Raw genomic sequence first — 25,380 nt, 5'->3', positions numbered from 1 at the left:
ATAAGAAAAAAAATTATAATTGTGCATCCTATCACATTTTCCAGTCTTGAGCAAAACTCAAAAACCATAGGCCTACGAAACATTTGATTGCCTGCTTATTCACCTATCCTATTTGAAAAGAAATCGCCTCCATCTCTTCTAGCTCTCTGTGATAGTAAAGCCCCTTAGTTTAGCACAGGAACAGAGTTGGGGGGAGGAATGAGACCTGTGCAAAGGCACCTTCTGTCTGCATAGGGATCTCTTGAATTGATAAACATACCCACAGAATTTCACCAGGAAGTAGCTACTATTAAATACACAGGAACAAGTTAATTCAAACTATCACCTATCATCACCACTCATCTCGGTTTAAAGTATATCTGTATAATTGCTTTTCCAGCATCTGCTGCCAGAAAAGAAGTATGCCAAACGCTCTGGATGTCAAATAAACAGCACTAATTCGTCCACTCTCTAAAGCAGATCCCTGTCTGCTACAAGGCAGTGCGCTCTCAGTGCTCCGAATTCACCCCGTTTTATAGAAAAGAAGCGCTATGCCGGCTTGACACCCTGAATTCCTCTCCCAGCCCAGCCCGTGTGCTGACCCAGCCCGGTGTGCTGTTCCCCATGTCAGGGTGCCCCGGCGGGGGCTGCCCGGATAGCGGTATCTCCCCACCACAGCCACCGCGCCGCCGCCTCTGCCCCGGCCCCACCGCCCCCACACACACAAACAACCCCCTCGGCATTTACTCCCCGGGGCCTCTCCAGCGAGCAAAGGGGGGCAACTCCCCCCAGCCAGGCCGCAACCTGCTCTCCGTCCCCTGGCGCAGGTAGCGAGGGGGGAAATGCCCGACGCTCCACAGCCGCCCATCCCTCCATCTTGCAGCACGGCCGCGGGGGGCCCGCCGCCCTGCACACACATACACACCCCGCGCACACTGAGGGGGAGAGGGCGCTGCCGAGCCGCCGGGCCCCGGCCCCCGCTGCCGACCCGCTCGCGGCCGCCGCCGCCCGCGACACCGGCTGAGGAGGCGGCCGACAGGTGGGCGGCGGAGCGTGAGGAGCCGGGTGACGGGAGGGGGCCGGGACCCTCCCCGGATCTGGGAGGGGACCGCGCGCCTCCAATCCCCGGCCGGCAGCCCTGCAGGGCCCGGCGTGCAGCCGAGGTTAAGCCTCCTTTCTCTCCTCCTCCTCAGAGCCGGACAATAAGCCCCGCCGCGGCTCCTCGCGAAGGCGGGTGGCCGGCCGCACGCCTCCCTCCTCTATCCTCCTCCTCCCCGCGGCAGCCCAGCTCACCTGCGAGCGCGGGGGACGGACGAGCGAGGGCGGGGAAGCCGCGGGGGCTCCGCTCCGCGCCTGCGGGCCGCACGGTGCGGGGAGCCGGCAGCGCCGCCACGCGCGCACGCTCTCGCGCGCACATACACACACACATACACGCGCGGGAGAGGGGGGGGGGGAAACCCGGCGCACCGTGCGCATGCGCACCGTGCCCCCCTCCCGCCTCGGGCGCGCACTGCGCATGCGCCAGCCCAACGGCCGCCGTGCGCCGGTTGCCGTAGCGACGAGGGGTGTGAGGCGCGTCCCTCCCGCCTTCCCGCCTCCCCCTCAGCGGGCGCTGCCCCCTCACGGCGCCTCTCGGGCGGCCCCGGTTATGCCGCCTCACAGCCCCGCCGTGGCTGTGCGGCCGAAAACGGCGGGGGAAAGACCGACAGCTCTCCGGGCGGCGCCGCTCTGCTGCTGAGGAGAGACAGCTGGGGCGAGGGGAAGGGACTGGGACTGGCTCAAAAAAACACCGCAAAAAAAAGAACCCACCACCACAAACAAACAAAACTGCAAAACATAACTTTGCTAATAAATGCCTTCGTTTAGGAGGAAGACAAGCAAGAGACTGGCCCCCAAAAAAACCCACAAAAACAAAAACCCACCACCATCAACAAACAAACAAACAAAACCACATTACTTTGCTAATAAATACATTAATTTAGGAGGAAGGCAAGTAAAAAACCTACCACAACCAACCAACCAACCCGCTACCACAAACAAACAAAAACCTCACCACCACAAACAAACAGAACTAAACAAAACATTACTTTGCTAATAAGTACATGAATTTAGGAGGAAGGCAAGCGCAAGGACTTTCTGGATTTTTCTCTGTTCCCACAATCGCTGGGGATCGATGACAAGATGAACACAAGGCCTCCAAGATGTCTGCATCATTGCGGGAGCGAAAGCTGTTTTTGCAAGAATTGGCCATAAAGTCGCAAGAGTTGTCAGTGCCGCTGTTGTAGAGACAGCACTTGGCCAGGGAGCTTGCAGCCCCGGCCACTTACTACAATAATTAATAGCCAGCATTCATACATATCCAGAATGCTTCGCAAACAATACGTAACCTCATTAACTTGTGAGCTGACTCGTTTTCATCCTGTTATGGAATTAAGATCATTACTGCTTCCTTCACATCCTCGGGAGGCAGAGTCAGTAATTTGTTCATATACGCGATAACCCATTGCTGCCGTCAATAATACAGCCACCTGCTATATGCTTTCAGCGTAATTTATAGGCGCTTGCTGTGCATAGTGCTTGATTTTTAGTAGAGTTGCAGGTTGGTGAGAATAAAGGTACTGGGATCCAAAGCATATTTGAGAGACCCAGATTAGGATGCAGCAGGATGGAAAGATGGTACCAATGTTTAAAATCACTATGGGAAAATAAGGCAGGAAGGATTTGAGAAACAACACAAGTTTGACTGTAAAGCAGAAAGGCATTACTTTCACGTACAATGCCATCTTCCCAATTTTAATAAAGCTTTGTGCCTTTTTTTACCACAGCGATCTGGCATAATGTCAAACTCATTCTGAACCAGGATAAATGAAAGGAAAATCAAATGCCAAATGTCATCCTTATGCAAGGCTTTCAGCAGGTGGGTCAGTGGATGGAAAAACTGTCTCACCAGTTTTGGAACCACGATGACTTTCAACACAGAGATAAGAAGAATTTTTAAAAAGGAAGTAAAGGCACCTCAAAAGGAGGAAGCAAATTTTTTTTGCAAATTATTCTCCACTAAAGCAGGAGACAAACTACTTTGTCTGATAAACCAAGGAGAACGCATGGTGAAAAGGTAAGAGAGTCATGTGTTTTTAAGATTCTGTTATAAAAACCTTTAAAAATAATCTAGAAAAAGGGCTGTACAGATGGAGACAACACTTGTAGACGACATGAAATTGGTCACAATTGAGGGGCAGGTTTTTAAGATACTCGAAGTGACCCTGCTGCGTAGGAAGAGAATATAGTAACAAATTCACTACTGATAAATACTCATCCATACAACATAGTATGGGAAGAAAGAAAGCTGGTTTTACATTGTAGAGAGTCTAAAATAAAGGTTTAAGAAATACGCAGGCATCCCAGGCAGCAGGTCAGTAGAAACCTCTCCTTAGTATATGAACACAGTCAAGAATGAAATGGAGAAAAACAGAAAATGTTGGATGCAAGGCCATCATTTCATTGCAAAGAGAGTTTTAAAGAGGGAGTGAGAAGGAGAAGGTACATTAGACCATGAAACCAAAATCCCAAATTCCACTTAAGTGTCAAAATGCCACAGTTTTACACTAAAGCCCCATATTTAGTTGCTTTTCTCCACTGATTCTGAAATCTTTTCCAAGATACCACGTTCCAGTGTTCAGTTGCCCACTCTATACACAACGCTGATGTTCCTTATTATTTTATAGGTGCAGATTCTTTCCACTATACTACGTACTGCATTTAAAATTCACTATTAGTTGAATATTGCAGCTGTGCTGTTAAATATTCAAATCGCAGGAAGCATGAAAAAGAGAGGAAATGACTAGATGAAAATACGTGGCAAAACGGTTGGTTATAATGAAGAAAGCTGCTGTCAAAAGTAACAGGAAAGCGCTGCCACTTGTGACTGGCAGCCTGCGAGGGAATGACCTGAACTAACGCAGTGACATGAGTCACTCCAAATGAACAGGGCTGAAAATTCTACACACACAATACTTGCCATCACCACTTTCACCTGAGAGAACGAATTCAGAAATGGTATGTGCCTACCCATCCTGCAGATTAGAACTCTTCTGGATAATTAATTACTATGGATCTCAGAGGCTGTTCTTCAGACATACTTGTCCAAAATCTTACTAGCAAGGATTATTTATGTAATTCACTTCCCAAGAAAGAAGCTACACTTCTCAGCAAGAAGGTAACCAGCTTCACGGTGAACAGAAACCCCTCAGAATATGTAGGATATAACACTTCCTTTTGAAAGCAACAGTTTGCATCTTCAGTATTACCTACTGAGAGGATAGAAATTCATCCATATATTTCTAATTTCACAGATCAAACCCATTTTTCCAACGTAAACTGTGTGTGCTTCCATACATCAACTGCGATACGTTTGCAGGGGCAGCTGTAATGCAGTGTTGAGACTGCAACGCAAAGCTCTTGCCATTGTAAAATCTACGCCTATAAAAATGCCAGCAGAGTACAATCACTGTTTATTATACTTTCATTAACAGGAGACAGCATAAACATTTTAGATTTAATAAATTATAATGTAAGTTACTTTAATGTAATCAGCTTTGCTTGTATAGATTACTACACAAATTGTTCTAAAAATTTTAAGGAAAAAAGAGAAACAGTGTATGATTATGACTGATCATATTGTGCTGCACACAAAGCTCTGGGATTAAAACTATACATTATGTTAAAATCAAATTAATTTTGTTGCCTTTCAGCCAAGCTTCCTGAGTACTGCAGAAAAGATACTTCTTAATCGTGTTTTGGTAACTAATGATTTGAAAGAGTACAGCTTACATTTTTGGCATCTAGTCAGCGCTTCATTAATTACTAATTACTTGGTACTAAGCAAAGTTCTTCTAACATTGTCTGAATCTAAAAACAGTTATTATCATAAAAAGACATTAGTTAAAATCAGTTTGATATGAGATGTCCCAACCAGAACTGCTAAAGCATATAGTTCCCTGAGGAATGAGAATGTAATAGAAAATATTTTATGTGTATATTTTCTGTTCTTATTCTTTGACTAAGTCATTCTGTGAGTCTTACTGCATGTAATTCACACAGTACGTCAGGGTGAGAGAGGCTAAAGAAATGTAAAATGTTGCTAAATTTACATGTCAATTCATGAGAATAAAATAGTATAATTTTTTGTTGAAACTGTGTAATCATTTCTCAAGACTGCATCACAGTGCTGAAACACAGCTGTGGTACCTGTCACCTCAATTTTGTTATTTCCTGACTTTCTGTCTGACTTTATAAATGCAGTGATTTACACTGTGCAATTAATATCTGAGTTCTAGTAAGGTAGGTACTTTGTGACTCTTCCTCCTACATATTCCTGCTTTTTTGATCAGCGCTTCTCTGTGGTGTCCTTGCCTTTGCTATAGGTAAAATAGGAGTCAGAATGGGATAAATGTAACATTACTGTAACTATTACCATCTTCCTCTTTCCTTTTGGAGGATGTTTATGCTTAAAAAAAAATGTTACACGCATATTATCTTTTACCCTTTAATAAGGAGGACAAGTTTCCTGCTTCAATTGTAACAAAATGCAATTTTCAGTTGAAACTAAGAATAAAAAATATTCTGCTGGATAAAAATGTCCGTACCAGCGAACTCTGGTTCAGATAGACACTAGACATCCTACATGTTCCGAGTTTTCAGCTGGAGGAAGAAAACGTTACCGAGAACGCTGTACAGATAAGGGACGTGTGCTTCACAGATGCTCCAATGCAATATGTTCAAGTGATGTGCTAATATTTGCTGCTGAAGGCACTGTGATTAATGCCAGAACACCTCCTGTTCCTCACGCCTACCTCTTCTCAGTTCCAGCCGTAATGAAGGGATTAGTTGGAATTATAACAACACAGTAGCACTCTGAACTGCTTCTGGGTTTTTCTTAACGTTTTTAAGATCACAGCTTTTTTTAAAAGGGTGTATTCAAGCAGCAGCTTCTGAATTCACCCGAACATCCATCTGAATATATAGAGAGATGTAAATAAAGTGTATGCGTATGTATGTATATACACATGCACTTTAAAAGGACTTCATCCTTACAAAGCATTGTTTTCCCAAGGACAGCAAAGGTTCTTTGGCATCTCAGCAGCAAGGAAGCTACATACAGACAACATCTTATTTCCTCACTGTCTCTTGCACAACCTACAGATTTTTCCACAGGAAGACTGTTCTTTACTGTGTTGCCTTCGTACGCTCCAGATGTACGTATAGGGAGAAACTTCCTTTATGTTAGAGCCCTAAGAGGAGCCATTGGCGACAGGGACAGCACCAAGGGGATGGAGCTACAGGCAAAGAACCAACTGGCAGCACAGAGGCTGAACGCACATCTCCTTTTTCTGCTTTCCTGGTACCCCTGTACCTCACAGGAGACAGTACGTCACCGGAGACAGTACTTGTAAACTGCTTAATAGAAGGCAAACACAATATTTTGTATTGTATAAATACCTATCTACACATTTTCCATAAAGAATGGAGATGCTGGGATGCCTCCGTGATTTACGCACAGTACGCAAGTAGCACAAACACGATGATTTACAACAGGTTTTAATGACTTTCTGAAGGGGAAAGATCCCAAATTTGGACAACAGCAACTGTTAATTGGAACTAGTAATATTTCATCTTTGTAAACAAAGTAATGATCATGTCTGCCACAAGACTTTAAGAGATTTATCTTCCAGGCTCCCTAATATGGTTACATCTGTCCCCTGTTTAAATCCTGTGTTCTTGCCATCTGCTCCAATACACTTTTTTTCAACCTCAAGCAGTGATTAAACAGCTATTTGGAGAACAGAAAAAAGTCTCAGTTTTTCAGCAAAATGTTTAACAACTGGAAAAAATTTTAAAACCCAGAGCTACAGCCTCCTTGGCTCTGCATTGTTCCTGTGATCTAAAATATTACTAGTGAGATGCTCCACTTAATTTTCCAGGAATCTTTACATTTGACCATACAACAGGAAACATTGCACCCACAGATTTCATATAGTTTCTTTATAGATTGTCTCAAATTAGGAGCAGATTAATACTCATTAGTTAATGAGTCAAATTGTCATTAAGAGGTAACGTTATATGGGAAAATCAGCAAGTGTTCTGCTATAAAGAGAAGGAAACTTCCTAGAATTCTTCAGCTGCACTGCAGGAAGCTTGGCCAGTTACGCTCCTTCGCGATGCGCTGTGTACTTACCTCTCCATGTGCGGACATGGAGGAGGAGGGAGGACAGAGCTCTCTATTCTGTGTGAGGAGAACCAAAGAAGAGCAATTTCACAGATCCTACCTTCTGGGCAAGACCACAGCTCCCCTGGTCCTCATGTGGGTAACAGAAATTAGGGAAGAACTTTACTTCGCACCCATCCTCCACCGCAGTCACAGAAGAGTCAATCACAATCCATCCCCTAGTGCTTATTAGCAGCCTTAAAATAAATTTACCTCATCCCTTCTCTAGGAGATCCCTCACAATCCTTTGTGGTTTTTTTTCTCCCCAGATTGTTTCTTCCTCCTATACAGAATAAATTACGGATTTCACCTCATCATTCCCATCATGAGAGGTGACTGCAGTCAGTACCTGTGCTTTTCAGCCTTTGCTCTTTCGGCTGGTTTACTGTGCTTCTGCCATCCCCTGCCACTGTAGCTGCTGCTGCTTTGCAATGATGGGAAAACAGACTTTTTTTGCATTGTTTGTAAAACACCGTGAAGTGTCTTCAGAAATAATGCAGAACAAAGCAAATCTGTGATGACTTTTTTATCCACAACTAATAATCCTTGTCTGAAAATGTAAGAGTGTAATATCTACTAGTGTAAGTGCACCTCTATTGAAGGCCTTGCCATCCGTTACTGAAGAGCTTTGCTATGAAGGATGTGGATAGTCAGACAGTTCAGCTCTAGATTTAATAAATATCACTGCTTAAATTACTAAAATAGACAAAATAAAATAGACTCTGATGTTCTACTCCATACCTGCTTAAATAAAAATTAGGAAGCCCAGTTATAATACAATTTTAGTTACTCATTTTTCAATGAACAAAAATGATAATGACTCAGGTACTGCATTTTTTCTTGTGAATCTTAAGCATTGTCAGGATGATTGAGTTCAGCTAAAAATGCTGAATTTAAGGACATAACAAACACTATTCAAGATCATTTACATTAAAAGAAAAAGACAAAACAACATTTAGAAAAACTTCTCCATAAGATTTCGCTATTCTCTACTAGAGCTAAGAAACCCGTCTATGAAATTAATCCAGGTTTCTAGATCCAAATTCTCTCAAGCTGTGAAAAAGCTTTCTTACGAATATAAATATGGGAAATGTAGAGAGTTTTCAACATTTCATTTTAAACAGAAAAGATAATCACAATGTTTTCACAGCCCTATAGTATCCATGCTGAAAAATCACTTTTGTTTTCATCAGAATAGCTTCTGTTAACTCAAAATAATTTAAAAAACTAAAGAAGAAGGCAGTCAGTATGGAGGCAAGGCCTGTTTCTTGAGACAAGCCATTTACATGGAGCACTTGGACTGCGTGTTGTAGTGTTTATAACCGCGTCCCAGCTGGAGATGGCTGTTGAACTTCTGAAATTTTGAAGAGGTTTTTCCTGTATACTCTGGAAAGGCTTCAAAGTACACTCAGTAAGCAAAATCTGAAATACAATGCATGTATTTTAGTGAGTGTTCACCTAAACTTTTGCTGCAGTCTAATTTATTCTGTGGCCAAAACGGACATCTGTAAGCTAATTGCCGTTTGCATATCATCCTTTCCCACTGATAGGCTTGGGAAATTGTCAGTTAAAGGCTGAAGTCTGAGTCTTACAAAGCTAAACCAGATGCATGCTAAATATGTGAGGATGAAATCTCTGCTTCCAGAGTTTTCTTTCATTTCTCAAAAGAGGATCCATGCATCATGAGGACAAGGAACCCTACCCATGAAACTATTCTATCAAGATAGCTTCTGACTGTTAGGATGCAGTTTGTCATTAATGCTGTCTATAAATATGTAGTGGTAAATCCTAAAAAAAGTAAAGACATTAGAAATAAACTCTCAACACTGCTGAAATCTCTAAGTTTGTCACCCTACTGTGTCCTCTCCAGCTACTGCTGTGTGCCACATAATATCAGTAAAAACACATCCCTGAGACCCAGGGAGGTATTACATCTTCAAAAGTAACGTATCCATCATAAATTAGCCTTTCAGAGTTGTATGAGAAAACACTTTGCCACTGATTATTCTAACCTAATGTAGAATTGGAGTATTTTATTCTATACTACAGTTTAGAACGTCACTTTCGCCAACACGCTACCTGAACGCTTCTCAGCACGTTACAAACAGCAAGGAAAATTGGACAGATTTATTGCTTTGTTCTCTTCCCTGGAGAAGTGTAAATAATCTACCTTTTTTTTTGCTACACTTTGTGTGTTATATATATCTCCAGATACTTCTCTTTTTCAACGTACCTATAGAGCAGAAAGCTCCTTTGTGTCTAATGAGTTTGGTATATTTTGCCTCCAGGACTGAAGTCCTCATATAGAAATACTGACCTTACATTGCTGAGTAACCTCAGCTAAGGACTAACACTTTGAACGTGACATAATATTCTACAGAAAGGCAACGCAGAGAAGGTTTGATGTGCTCCTCATTGCTTACTTTGGCCATGTCACATCTTCTTTTTCAATAGATGGCATTTAAAAACCACTATTCATTACAACATCGCTTGTCATAAGTAACAGTCCCCACTCCCTCGGCCTGATAATTTACCAGATTAGGTTCTAATCTCCCTTTGGGGAAGAAGGCTGACAGAACTGAATGCATGTTTTACTTGGGATTCCCAAATGGTTATACACACACGATAATTTGTGAATCCTGGATAGCATTTGGATACCAGTTTGCCAACGGGGCTAGAAATAGCTGGGCAAAGGGGTGAGGTTTGGGATTGTCCATGCAGGTCAAGGCATGATGTTGAGGACAAAAAGAGGTACCAGAGAACAGCACAGGAACCAAGACAGGGGTATGACTTTGGTGAGTGTGCTTGTATAATGATAGGGGAATAATGAGGAAAGAACAGGAAATGCCTTCACCTGTGTGGAAACTACTGCAGTTGCTCATGCCATGACAATCACGACTTCTGCATAGCATCCAAGCAAACTGAATTTGGGAATCCCTATCTAAATCACCAGCAGCTTGGGCAGGTTTTATGGAGATAACAGAAATATGATGACATGCAGAACTGGTGGCAGGGGTAGAATTTGGAGAATGGACTTCTTATGGGCATATTCCAATGAAAGTGGAATAGGATACTAGCTCTATATACCTAAAACAAAGCATATGGAAAACACAGAAAACTTGATAGTATTTTCAGCAATAGATTCTTAGCTTAAATATTATTTTGCATTTTGGTTTCTGGCTTAAACATATATCAAAAGAGGATTAGGATGAAGAATCTAAAAGAACCATAAGAGAAGACTGTCAAACAAGAGAAAGTTAAACTAGTGTGTTGAAGTGCTTTGATCTACAGATGAGAATTAGGGACACTGCTGAGGGACGCGGGGGCAGCCAGGCCTGTGGGCAGGATTCACTCCCCAGCCCGGCACATCGCCGCAATTCCCTGGGTCAGGTCTGCTCTCCAGCTCCAGCTTTGCTCTGCTCTCTGCAGGTGAGCACGGCTCCCAGAACAGCCTCCATATCTGTGGCAGCTTCCCAGCTTAACTGAGCCTGAGACCAGCACTTGGGTGAAGATTTCTGTTCTACCTCTTGGGAGGAGAGGGGCCAGGCAGGGTGAGTCCTGAGGAAACCGCTTTACGTCTTTACACAGCAGGGAGACTTTGCTGAAGCTGGGAAGCAAATGAAACACGTCTTACACCCTGTCACATACTATGAGAAAGAGAAAACACCTTGTCAAGTGAAGAGACAATAGAAGCTTGCATTAACTCTCTCCAGTGCATATTAATGCAATGCGCTGGAACTCTTTGCTAAAGAACAAATAGTGCAGCAAATGAAACAAAAAAGCTTAGAAGATTTTTTAAAAGGATTAGACATGTACATGTATAATAGGAACATGCTGACAGGGAGAAGAACTGCGAGCATTAGTGTCAGTGATGCTTCACAGCATGAACTGATCACTGACTGGAGAAATTTCTCTCCTTTACATGTTTTGCATGATGTTCAGGTATATTATGCCTTCTGCTGTAGCATTTAATGTAGCATAATCATGGATGTAAAAAGATCCTCAAGACTTGGTTCTATTCTTTGGGGTTTTATTATTAGTTGTGTATAATATATTATTAAAAAGTCAGACTTTATCAGTTCTGTTTTGAGGCAGAGGGAACAAGCATATGCATATGTGACATTTTTGTCACTGTATTTGGAAAAACGTCAAGAAAGGATCTCAAGAAAAAGGCCTTCTTTTTCTCCCTTTTATCCTCTAATCCCATCTAAGTGCTTATGGTTAGGATTTACACAGGTAGGAAACATCTTTCAAGACTTTTCCATTTCAATTTAATCAATTTCTTCTGTTGGTTTCTTTCTGTTAAGTAACTGGCGACAAGTATTTAAGCCAATTGCTGCACAATGAGCCACGAGAAAAGGCAGCAGGCTGGATGGATGCTTACAGGGCAGGAGGTTCGAAGCATAGTGACAAGGTATTACCCAGTTTACAGCTCTTATCTCTTGAAAGCAGCAGAACAGATGAGGGCAGTTAGACTTGCTGGTCTACTGACCTGTAAAGAATAAAAGGAATAAAAATGCCCGTGTGCAATGAAGCAGGCAACACTTACAAAACAATAACAGAATATGCATAATAGCTCGAGAACCATCCTTAGGAAAAAAAAATAATTAACTTTATACTCCTGGTTTTATTATGAAAAATATAAAGGGAGAAAATCACCAGCAGCTGTTGTGGAACAGAGCTGGCTTTTCAGGAAAACACAAAGGGCTGTGGATCTTGCCTCTTAGTTCTTCACATATTTTCTGCTCTTCAGGCCCATGGAAATATGCCAGGAAAAATTAATCGGCAGAGGACCGTATTATCTGCTCTGCATAGTTCCCATGTAGCATCTCAGAGAAAGACGACGCAGCGAGGGAGCTGGCTGGAAAAGCTGCCTGCCTGGGGAATACTGGCCTTGACTCCCACAGACCCCAGAGGATACGCCAGATTTCAGCGGAACATCTCTGGCTTGTTGATCTGAGACAATCTGAAGAATTCTGTTGCTGAGATTTCCTTCTATAGATGAAAAGCAGGGGCTGATTTGGGTGTCAGAGTTTTTCCATACTGTGGAAGTTCTGGGCAGAAACGTGAATGCTGATATAGTGACAGCTTTCTTAACCTGAGAAATACTGATGGGTCACTGATTGAACGTGAGGTCGTTAAGTCTGCAGCTGCCTTGGAAATACTGTAGAAGAGGATTTGTTCTTGGAAAAAGGAAAGGGGGGCGGTATAAAGTCCTAGCTTGCTCCCACAGAACCCACTCCCTCCCCTACCACTTACTTCTCCCCTGCCTTTCATTTTAGGAGTTTTCAGGGTCTTGGTACCCAGGGAGGAGGAATGATGTCTTTAAAAGTACCTGACCCCCTCACTTTAATATATTATGAGCATATAGCCGTGATTCAGCCTGCTGATTTACAGAAGACATATCAATGAACCTTCCTTTCAGTTTCCCTTCAAGGAATGCACATCCTTCTCCTTCTTGTCCAGTGGAAAATCCCACAAAGTATGAAAAAAACATTCTGGAGTTTGCATTGATAAATTACTTAAAGCGTCTCTCCAGTTGCCATCTGCAAGGGTCATGGGCTTTGTGTCCTCAGGCCCTCGGGGGAATTCTGCATCGCTTCCATTAAGTGTCACTGGAGGGGTCCCCCCTCCTCCATCATTTCCCACTCCCTTTGCTGTCTCTTCACTTCCACAGCACAGCTCCCTAAGAAACTGTTCTGGCTTTAGCTCCCTCCCATATGGCTGTGCACTAATCCCCCCTCCCACACACATACACGCAAAGAGGGGAGAAACTATGGATGTGGAAGAAATGCTTTGCTGAGCAGCAGCGTCTGCTATCTGGATTAAGTCTGGCAATTAAAAGGTGCAAAAGAATCATGCTAAATAGCATTGCTGTCTTCCTCCCTGTTCTTTGCAACATCTGCAGAACTCCCAAGTATCCTGAATTTGCACAAAAAATAATGTTTTTGAGGGAGTCTTACAACTGGGAGACAGCTTGCGATCACCTCTTCTCTCCACTTACAATCTCAAGCTATTTTTCACAGTGTTTTTTCTAATTATTGTTGTTCCGCGGTCTATTCTGTTGAAAAAGCTCTGCCCCGTCTATTTACACTGAAGCTTATTTTTTTTTTTTTACATCATAAGAAAGCACGCCAAGAAACGCAGCGTTTGCCAGGTGCTTGCGACAGCGAGCCGTCAGCTCCCTGCCTCGCAGCTCCCTCACGCTGCGCAGGGATATCCTGGCGTTACAGACGCCGTCACGTCTCGCTGTCTCATACTCGCCTTGATGCCGTCTCGCTTGCTAACAGCACGTTACGCCTGGTCCCTCGCTTGGGAAATACCGATCTGCCCTCCTGTGTCATCTGGCCCAGTGAGCTCACCTGATGGCACCAATAGGAAAAGCAATATAATGGTTTATCATGCAGCAGATTTACTATTCTACAGAAGTCACAATGTATTTTACACCGGATTTTATGCCAAGTAGAAGCTCGTCATTGGTGTAGCATGAATATCAGGCTCCTTGAAATGTCAGTAGGCATTTTAAAACTTATTTCTCAGAACCAGCTAGTGAAAGCAAGCTGTGGTCTTTCAACTAGGAAAAAACGCATGCACATAAATAAAAACCTTTTGCTTTACCCACACAACAGCAGCTTGGTAGTGCAATCTGGTGATTAAATGAGGTGAGTAATGTTTAGACTCAAGAGCTTCTGGGTGGGAAATCTGAGGTGCCAGCCTCACCAGTGCCAGCGAGTCACACCGGGGATCTGGGGCCTCAAATGACCGTCAGATGCTATTGATTGTCATCTTGCAGGTCACGGCTTCCTCCTCCCAGGGCACTCGGTTCTCTAATACTCCTGTTGGAACATGGTGGAATAGGAGGAACAAAGATGAGGATCAGCATCCTATATTATTAAAAACCTTTAAGAACACGTAAGAAAACCTTGACTTGAATCGTAGAATCATTTTGCTTGGAAGTAAATAACAGCCAGATCTAGGAGGTCACAGAAATGCCAATTTTGCAGGTGAAGGTCTTTGAAAAACCCACTGTGCTGTTTTTAATGCAGCTGTGTTAGGGCCTTTTATTCCCAGAATACAGGAGGCATCTCAGTGAGATTTGTAACTGTGACAAACAGCTAATGCTTTTTTCCTTAGGTCAAGAGCTCTAAACCACAGGCTTTAATATAATACTGAAGAGATGACTTTAGTCAAGCGCCTACTAAGTGAAATAGAGGTCTTCTCTCAACTGCTTCTTTCACTAAATATGGAAATCAAGAAATGTACTCTAATCTTGTGGATTTTATGTATGTATGCAACTTGGAATCGGCTCAGTAAGTGTACGTTTCTAATTGACTACACGTTCCTATACAACTGTAATGGGAAACAGACAAAAATATAGAACCTTTTGAGAATGGAAGTCTTACTGCAGACAGCATACCCGGGGTGATATTACATGCAAAAAAATGGAAAATGGTATCTCTGGTTAAATGAGTCTGACAGAAATAAAGCATCATAGAGTTCAAAGTGAGAAATGATCATGGAGGTGAGTCCGTTCGGAGCGAAGAGCCCAGCACTCCCTGAAACCTCTGCTGTTCACCTCCACCGCAAGCACAGCGGGTTTGCTGTTACAGCACAGCTGGCTCCGCACTCACACTGGGCAAAAGAGGCAAGCGGATTGATTTAATGCCCCCAGAGTTCTATACAGGACCCTCAGACGCGATCAATAACTTTTCATCAATAAAAAGATTAAAATTCTTCCCGACGAGCACATAAAATCATTCTCAGTGATTTTTTGCTGCTAGTTTATGCACTGGGAACAGTATCAGTAGTGAGCAGGACATAAAGTATTCCTGACCAAGAGACAAATCTTGCACATCAGAGCAATAGACTGTCTGGAATAAGTTCCTCCATTGTAGCCAACATATTGTACACTGCAATGGGACATGGAAAGCTAGGTATTTTTTTAGGAAGCCAAAATCCATAGAATCTTAATTAGGACTCTTCCTCCCCATTCATTCTTTAAGAATTACTGAAATATGTGCATAAATTCTTACATCTTTTCTCAGTAAACTGTCTTTAATACAACTATTCTAATCAGTGCTAGGTGCACAAGTAGATTTTGCATGTGAAAATTGTTAGTGATAATTATAACTTTTGTATTAGTACTGTAAAACAAGTTGGTCAGTGAAGGTAGTTTAATGTAGTCCATTTCACTGAGTTTGTGACAAGGCAAGTGTGTGCACTGGGTTAGTTATATCTCAGCTGAGGCCATGGCAACAGTTAGAAAAATACTAACAGGACACTAATTCTGTTAGAAAATGTACATAAACACCTTCTGATCAGAAAACAAAGCCAGATAATACGAGAGTTTTCATTTTTAAACAAAGAAGAAACTTGCTACGATGCTATTTTTATAACCATGACCCTTCATTTGCCTCAGAAACGTTTCAATAAGAACCAAAACAGTGCCAGAAATGCACTCCTTACATTGGTACCTCTGTAAACTAACTTCTGCATCACCTTCCTGAAACCTGCTTGTCCCAGATTGTTTCCTGCATTGGAAAGCATGCAGGAAATTATTACAATAAGTGCGATTCCTATGCTTAACTACCTACTAAATGTAGTAGTGCATGTTTTATAGTCTTTGGAGTGTGCTGCATTTAATACTCTAGTTACCTGTTTTTTTTATTGCAACACTTATAGACAGAAGCATTAGTTAATGATCACATAATTCTCTCAATACATTAGAAGTACATTCATAGAAATGGCAGCTGTATGGTGTGTATTGTGGCACCTCTGGAAGACCCATGTGGACCACTTGCAGTTCACTTCCTAGGCCATCACCGACATGCTATTTTTATCAGCTGTATTTTCAACTAGGGATTCAGCGGTACAAATAAAGGAGGCAGACATACTCGAAACACTTAAATAAAGGCTGAAGAATTATCCATAAAAATGTATAATCATTCGCCAGAAAACAAATGCGGATGGTACTTGGACTCCAAACAACAAAACCGTCTCACAGATCATTCATCATTTTGCTAAACTGTCTCACAGATCATCCATCATTGTGCTGACGCAATTAATTTTCCGATTCCATAGAAGTCGACAGTTTTTAGGCTTGTCAGTTAAAGGGGCCTGTGTCGGAGCAGAAATGAGGGTGATCTGCACCGCTGTACCCCTCCCAGGGCTCTCCTGACACCTGGGAAATCCTTCTACAGCCAAACAACGTTAGTGGTGTAACACCAGGCAGTCTGGGGCAGGATACCCCTGCTGCGCTTCGCTTCCCACGTCTCCTCTGTGCGTGTGGCCTGGCTGAAGCGGGGCTGGGAAACAGCCACAGGTGGGGATGAGGAACCAAGGCTGGGCGCTGCCGGGTGTGCACAGCAGCGGCGCTTGGGGCTGCCAGAGGAATGGCTGAAATGCTAAAATGCTGCGCTAGTGTGTAAGAGATCAAACAAAGCTTTATTCCTGAGCGCAGGCTAATGTGTAAACATCAAGCTTAGGAGGCAAGCCTGGGCTTAAAGGCAGGCTCAGACTTGTGCTTGGCGAAGTGTAAACCCAGCTACGTGACTTCAGCGGGGTCAGGATGTGGCCATTAACACTACAGAAGAGCCTTGTAAAAATACCTGGCAACCTTTGGCTTCTTCTTTTAGTGTCACCAAAAATAAAGACGGCTTTTGCAGCTTTTGTGTTGTGAAGCTATAACATTTTCCAAGATTTCTGCAAAATGTTATCAGGAAAGCAGAATATGAATGTCCTTAAGCCATGCAACAGTAAGGACCCATAGCCCTGGTAGCTTCACCGGGTAAGCTCACATTTCAAGTCTCCTGCCCTTGCCTGCTCCGCCTGCTAACAGTTCAAATTTGGAAAGAATTTCCTACTGGTTTTATGTTCTACACTGAGTCCTCATACAGGTTACTATGCTGCATCTAGCTCAGGTTTCAGAGATAATTGACTTAAAGATTTCCCAGAATCCACACAATTGAGACTACACCATGTTTAACTTAGAGGGAAGGGTACAGAGTGGATTTTATACTGTGTGGGTCACTCTGGTGAGTTTTCCAGCTTGGATTAACCCATGTTTCAAAGACTGCTTGCTTATTATAGAGAAAAGTGCGTGCAGTCATGAATAATACGAACAAAAGGTTTATCTAATTTCTCCTGTATTTTTAAATCAAAATAAAAGCTTCACAAATCTCAAGTAGCTGAAATCTATAAAACCGGAAAAAAGACAAAGCATCTCTGAAACTGATCCAGAAGTGTTCTTCCCTGGAGCTTTGTCCGTGACCGCTCGACTCAAAGTCGTGACAAGTGGTGGATCCGATGGCTTCTGCCAGTGGATAATCTCTAACTCTTAGAAGCACAAGGATTTCTTAATTGTATAAATACTTTTTGAAAAATAAACTATAATTTCTTAAGCAAAAGTTAGAGGAAACAAAGCAATGAAGATGGAAACACAGAATCATAACACAGGAAGATGAGGCCTTCAGATGATCTTAAAGCTGTATACATAATATATTTACAAAGGCTCTCACCCAGCTGTGTCATATTAGTCCCTTTTTAACTCTGCTATGCAACTGCAATTACAGATAGCCTGAGACTATGTGCTGATGCACAAGGAACAAACTGGATTTTTGATTCACAAAAAAAGGGGTTTTGTTTGCCTAGTTCTGTACTTGCCATGCACGGTAATCTGGGCCCACTGCTTGCCAGAGATGAAAACAATTTCAGAGAAAAGATGCATGGCGCAAAGAAGTCCGTGCTTGTATAGAATCATTATCAGTTCACTCCTGTGAAGTGAAATTAATAGTTTGTCCTTAATGACTGGCTGGATTTTTTACATTTTAAAACACGGGAACAGAGCGCAGTTGTTGATCCAACCCGAGATAACGCCCGCGGTCACCTCCTCTGTGCAAAGGTCTGAGCTGCTGGCTGCACGCCCTTCGTGTGGCAGAGAGGGGACACCAGGAAAACATCACAGGAGGCATGGAAGAGGAATTTGATAAGATGTCTTACCTAGAATTCATGAGACTTTAAGATGGATAATACCTCAGTCCCACTTTCTTATTTATAGATGTTATTGTGCGATTCTAAAAGCATATATTTATGTTCCTTACACATCCATATCTTACAACTAGCCACTTTTTCGACTTAATATAAAGAGTTGAAGCTGGCAGGGATGTTTAAAGTGCCACGTTTCCTGTTGACTCAGATCGTGCCACAGACAGACATAAGGACAAACTGTGATTGCAACCGCAAGCTGGACACGGCTGAGAACAGAGCACGTCTGGTAGCTGCAGCAATTTAATACAAACATATTTAATGAGAACTACATCGAACTATAGTGTTTCTGGTTAAAAACACATAGAGTGTGAAGGTAGGATGTCAGAGTAGCTGAACAGAGGGAAGAAGTTTTATTTGCAATGGAAAAAATGGGAAAAAAATGATAATACATGGAAAGGGATCAGTACGAGGGTTCAGTTTCACACCCGCCAAAAGCAAGTGATTTGCAGCAATGCATTGCACCCACTACAAACTGGAAAAGAATTTAAGATCAAAATGAAGGCATGAACATACAGGCAGAAAATGCTCTATTTATGGTAGATAACATATTTTTTCTTGGGGATCCTAAAATGTTTACAAAGTAGAAGAGTGGGACAAAGAATGCTTCATAACCATGTAAAATACATGAACAGGTATGAACTCACATAATGCTACTGTAATGCTATGCAGAGTAATCATATCGAGGATATAAAAATATTACTGTGGGGCTTACTTTAAAACAAAATAAGCCCTAACACTGTCAAATGTGAGCACGTGGCAACCCACGCTCCTAAGAGCAAATGTACCTCCACGGGATTTGTAACAGCAAAACAAAAAGTCACCTATGTGCTCAGGTTAAAAAGCACTCCCCAGATAAAAGTGATCAAACTGGTACACGAGCCTGCCCACCGCAGAGGATGCACAAGGTAATCCCAAGGAATTTGATTAAATGGTTAAGAGCCCATAATGCTTTCAGGAAGTAATACACTCCACTATTACAGGTGCCAGTGTATTTATGTATTCCATAAACCCTCTTGGCACTGAAAGTTAACCTAAGGAGTGAGGCTGTCTCAATAAAGTCTCATTTTAGCATTTGGTCAATATTGATGTTGATTGGATGAATTAACAGTTTGTTTCCTGCAATAAAACATGTTTAAAATGTTCGTAGTTCCACTACAATAAAACTAACCAGTACTGGGTGTTCCTTTAGGGGGCCAATTAAGAATAGTGATATTGCTAGACAGTCATTCTGGTACATCCTTCTTGACAGACAAGCTATAAAAGTTGCACTCACAACTCCCTTTCTAGAGACTGAAAAAAGGCATCTCAGAATCATAAATTGCATGCAATAGTACTGAAGTATTGGTATGGTTTAAAACATAAAACCAACCCTGAGATCTCTATCAATGTAAACACATGCATGTTGGGAACCAGCCGGCAGGATTCCTGCCCACCAGTGTCTGTGTAAAACTGAGGTTTCTATAATGCAGAACGCTTCCTACTGTTCAGAAAAACTGAGGCTGTAAAAGCACAGATCAGCTGTGAAATACAGGATCTGCTAATGGCTCGTACTTCCCCATAGTAAAATCCAAAAGCTGCAGGAAAAGATGGAAGTTTTTTTTTAGAAATGTGACTCAATACTATTATATCTTTCCGGAACACAAAGCAATATGACAGACTCAAATATTAAATATAAAATGACTCAAGCTTATCAGAGCCTGGGAAGACAAGCGCTGATGCAGTTACGGATTGCACTGTTTTAGGTGATGGTGTAGAGAGAAACCCCTCCATGATGTGCTCTTTTACCACAGCAAAAACATCCCCTCCGAGGGAAAGATGATCGGAGCTGGCCTACCTTCTCTCCACGCTCCATTTGCATTGGAGATCTCCAGTTACAGTCATTGTGCCATCCTCTTTTTTATTTAAAGAATAGAAACTTACTACACTGGTACCGCTCCCAACACCAGCATTTGTTTGGCTAAATATTCACCCTGTGTGCACTTAAATACATACAAACTTCACGTTGCTGGGATGCTTTGGGATGAAAATAAAGTGACTCATCAACCCCTGATGTCCATAAAAACCAATGCAGCTGGTCCAAGATGAGTCTACCATGTCCTGTAAGGTCCTCCCAACAACTTTTCCAGAGAGAGATGTGCTGCTCTTGTTACAGAGGTGAATGCAGAGCGAGGAAGGCACGTGGCTTCTATTTTGGTAATAAGTGGCTTGGTAAGACGTGGTTTGACAGCTTGTTTTTCAGACCACAACAGCCCCACTCGCCACAAAGCTCAAAAGTAAAATTGCAAGATCCTCGAGCTATTCAGGAAGAGAAATATCACATGAGGCAGAGCAATTAGTTGGCTGCTATATATATATAATGTACTGCTGTACACTGAAAAATAATTGAGCAGTTGGATTGAAGAAGATAGATGTCTAATTTTAAAAGCAGTCTTTCCTTGGTTAGAATTGTAGTGACATTTTTACAAACAGAAGTTTTGCTTTTAATGTTATGGCAAACATACACACCCTATGTCACAGCTCTTCAACTTGGCTTCAAATTTTGAATAGTATTCTTAAATAGAAACAATAGTAATGCTCTGTTGAAAGCAATTTTAAGGAGCCATGATCCACATTGTCAGCCTGAAGGGAGACAGGGAAATTAAAAACTGAAAGAGATAAATATTCCAGTAATGAAAACTACAGCAGAACAACTCTTTTTAGAGCTATGTCTGTCATAGCCAATTCAATTGTATATTAGCACAAACTCCGTGTAGTGCAAACATGTCCTTGCTGTCTTTCAGAATATATATGTGTCTCACATATTTTCTATTCCTTCAGTACTGAAAGCACAGAAAAATAAATTTTGAAAAAACACTTTTAGGATGCTCGCTCTAGAGAATTACTACCAGCAACTAAACAAATCCATGTCAAAACACAGCCCAGTGGAATTACAACACTTCTCAGCCAAGAGGAGAAAATAAAGATGACTTTTTAAATCACTGCAAACAGGCTCCCAGCACAGGCACTCACCAACTTCTGCACTTTGTGGGAAGCATCGGTGACCTGTCAGGCCTCGGGCAATCATGTGTAATAAACCTCATCTGTTATGGGCTATGGGTACCTACTTGTGTTGCATAGCTAGGCAGAGAAAGCATTTGCTTCTTGCTAAAAATACTTCTTTCCCCTCTCCAAAATGACAAAAGTGTAACTTTGCCTGACCTATTTTTCATCCTTATTCATTCTGTGGAAATCTTGCAAAATTGACACCTAATTTCCAGGTGCTGTTGCTTAGCTTAGCTTCCTAAATTATTAACAAGTGTAATAATTATCCCTTTTCATCATCGCATGGGACAGGGAACAGATGCAAAGATTACAATCACTTCACCACTCTCATACCCAAGCATGTTTACTATATCAGAAGATCCCTCTACCAGTTTCAATCAATAAGCTGTATTACAACACATGTTTTATGTACATGGTCTAATGATATATTATGCTGGTCTTCTCTAATTATGTCAGCAGAGACCCAGAATAGAACAGAAAAAGTACAGGGGAAATAGGGATCAAATTCAGGGATGTCTGACTTGTTCAGTGTATTCAAGAGTGGTACCAGAAGCCTTCAGCAGTTGGGATGTACCACGTGTGCTGATTCTATAACACAGGTTTACAAAGAAGAGAAGAAATGAGAGGAGGGGAGAGTGGTGATGGGATGTGTCAGGGAACTGGCGAATAACAGGAAAACTTGAGACATCTTGAAGATGTTCAGAATTATTTCAGCAGTGAAAACAAGCGATATTTCCATGCCACAGTATCTTCACAGCGGTACCTGTACCAGCAAAGCTGTGTCAGCAGGGCATCCCATTAGCAACGTAGCCAACAGAAGAGCTTTTCTGCCAAAATAGCTGTCCCAGCTCCCCAGGGCAATGGCAGACATCGTTCTGGCTGAGATGATTGAAGACATTCTGCTTCACAGTTGTGCATCAGCCTCTGCCAGCAGGAGTTACCACCCTACAGCTGCACTCACAGAAGAAATCCTGTGCACATCCTCTCGCGCTTTGGACAAAGCTGGATGAGTTAGCACTAACTACTTCCGTCAGTGTTTTAAATCACTCCATGGACCTTGCCTGAAGTGAGCTAGGGCACAATCTCTTCTGCTCACACATAAAGGAGGCGACAACCTCCAGCAGAAGAGCAGTAACAAGCCACAAGATGAGAATAAAGTCTTCCATGGTCGCAGCTGTTTGCCACGTGAATGTCTCTTTACAGCCTGAACAACGTAAATCCAGGTAACAAAAGCACATGCTAGTCAACCATGGTACAGCTACACCTGTAACTTTTCCTGGCACAGCTATGTCAGCTGCATTTAGCTGTATCTGCTGAAGGTGTTCCTGCTGTCAGAGCTGGGAGGCACGGAGACATTCAGCCACCATGGCTCAATCCAACGAGGATCGTTACATGAAGCCCCTGACTGCCAAAATTCACATCCTGGTAAGCTCAGCTGGCTGGTGTTAAGCTGTTTGTCCAGGTGCGGATCTGTGGCAGGCACAGAACAGACAGCCCACCGTGCCACCTTCGCTGGGCATCGGCCACCCCTCAGGAGAGGGGTGATAAGGACAGGTGGGGACAGAAAGTTCTTAAATCGCCTTTGCACAAGGGCCAGGCTTCAAGAGACAAGGCTCTGGCCTGAGCCCGTGGTGGGAAAACAACAGGGCAGTCAGCAAAACAGTGAGGAGAGAAATCAGAAAGAGATAAGGGGAGTCTGGTTGCAAGTGGAAAACAGGGAACTGGAGCCCAAGTAAGCAGGGACAGGACAAAGAACAAGTAACAAGTGATCTGGACAAGTGCTTTCGCCCTCCTGCTGCCCTGCCCATCTGCTTGGAATTTGCTTTCAAAACAAGTCCTGTTTTCCATATGTCTGTCCTGATCCAAGCTCCCATCTTGTCCTTTATGGATCCGGCACCGTCACTCGAAACCATTTAGAGCAGAAAAGCCAAGCCGAGAAACAAAGAAAACTTATTGTTTAGCACACACATTCTTCACCCTGATAAGTTTCTTTCAGCTGCATTTTCCCTTCACTTATTCAGGTCAGAGTCTTCTGGCTGGTTTACTACAGGCTTTTAAAGACAACGATGATTTTATATGACCGTCTGACTGTGTTACAAATTCATCACAAGTCCTGGCTGTGCCCGACATTTAGGTCCAAACAACCGCATACTGTTGGAGAGCCCCCAACCCCCATGAAATACATTCCCTGACCTCCCCTTCCAGCAGAATGAGGTCACCAGTATAATGAGCTTCCAAATCGATCTGTAAACAGCCTGATTCACAATTTTTCTCATGAAAGAGAAGTTACGAAAGGAGCAGTTTGAACAAAAAGGGCTTCAGCTCCACCCAGTGGTGATGAAAAGAGTTCCTTAAAAAGCATCAGCCATCACTATCCTCTTTGATATTTGCAAATTTTGAACAATTCGCTAACTATCTTCCAAATAACCAGCTGGCACAATGACCTGTTCTCTCTCTGCAGTGATTTTGGGAGTGATTGAGGTGTGAAGCTTCCCTTTTCTATCTCCTAAACCTGCCTTTTAACCATTTTCTTTATTTCTCTGGTAAGGCACCACTTTCTGACATAACTCTTGAAACTACTTTTAGAATTAGGGATGCTTTTAAGGAAGATTTTTCTTGTCCAGGTTTTCAAGAACAGAAAACTCTCTAAATGAACTTCACAACTTGAATGACAGCGACCTCAAGAAACTTCAAGCCAGCCCCACAGCACTTTTGGTCAGCCAGTAATTAAATAGTCCACATCTGACCTAATTAATGCTCAAATACACATCAGCAACTTTCAGGCTCCAAGGCATGAATTTGTGACAAGTGAGGATCAGGCAGACACCACCACCAAACCCACCCGGTACCACCGTGAGCCAGATGCATCGTCCTTTTTGGGCAGCAGTGAAACACCAGTTTGTGACTCTCTGGGGAGCAGGTTCTGGATTAGACAGACTCAAATCCTCTATATACAGATACAAATCCTATATATGCAATAACCATAAAATGTTAGAAACCTCTATTCTAGTTCTTATCACTGTTCTTGTCTTTCCTACCTGCCCCAGGTGCTCGCTCTTAACTTTTTGGAAGGCGTGTCTCCTTTTTACCTCTTTATTACCTCCATGTCAACATTATTATTATGGTTATATTTATATTTCAAAGTGTTGAGCTTGTAGCATTTGTCCATGAGTTTTAAGATTATAATTAGATGCAGTGCCTCATTTTCAGCTAAATAGTCCAAAACATATGCAAAGTCTGAAATATATTTTAAACCAACATGTGCTGCATGTAAGCAAAATTGGTTTATTTTCTGTCTGAAAAGCTTCCATACCTATTCATTTCAAGCATTCCCTTGTGTGCCTTCTCTCTCTCTATGTACAGAGGCCCATATTTATTTTCATTTTAATATTTTCTACCACAAAACTGGTATGATATTTTTGGCTATAAAACTATATCACATTCATCAGTTAAGGTTTGAAAATGATACACAAACCACATGAAAAAAATCCAGCCAGCCTTTCTTCTCCCACACAAAATCTGACTTGTAAAACCAGTAGTTCACAGCACTTTACAGCAGCTATTTAATTTTTCAGCTCATCAGTGACAAAACCAAATAAAGCGAGTTTGATATGCAATAGCAACTTGTACAATGCATTGAGTTAAGGACAATGATGGGTTTACTTACAGGAGAAAGGTAAGTAGCCAGTTGTACACATGTGTTAACGTCAGCCTGCGGTGTGGCAGGGAAGAGGAAAGGTGGGTTGTGCAGGACAGGTAAAGGAGGCTTCCTGAGCAAACCTACCAGAGCAGGTTGTGCTGCGCCTGCAGCCGCCACCTCCCGTCCCCACGTTGCTTCTGCCACCGGGAACACCCCAGGGAAGAGGCAGAACTGCAGGAATTTACCATCACAACAACTCAAAATCTGACCCCTTGTCAAGCACACACCTGTAACGCCAAGGGAGTATCGGAACACTGTGCTTCGAAATAACACCCGGTTCACAGAATCACAGAATGTTAGGGATTGGAAGGCACCTTGAAAGATCATCAAAGAAATCGATTTTCTTTGC

The 25,380-nt window shown here is 42.5% G+C and overlaps 1 protein-coding gene across 2 annotated transcripts in view; it reads right to left on the bottom strand.

Moving 5' to 3' along the window:
* Positions 1-1,411, bottom strand: part of RALGPS2 (Ral GEF with PH domain and SH3 binding motif 2) — a 117,941-nt gene extending 116,530 nt beyond the window's left edge. Inside the window, exon 1 of one of the 2 annotated variants that reach the window (XM_071809979.1) lies at positions 1,273-1,411. The gene's annotated coding sequence lies outside the window, so the exon portion shown is untranslated. Of the gene's footprint in view, positions 1-904; positions 1,029-1,272 lie in introns of those variants that run through there. The other variant, XM_071809980.1, reaches the window with a different exon arrangement.
* Positions 1,412-25,380: the final 23,969 nt, after the last annotated feature.

The sequence above is a fragment of the Patagioenas fasciata genome, chromosome 6 (genome assembly GCF_037038585.1).
Source record: "Patagioenas fasciata isolate bPatFas1 chromosome 6, bPatFas1.hap1, whole genome shotgun sequence".
NCBI lineage: Eukaryota > Metazoa > Chordata > Aves > Columbiformes > Columbidae > Patagioenas > Patagioenas fasciata.
This window is presented reverse-complemented; position numbering and strand designations above follow the sequence as displayed.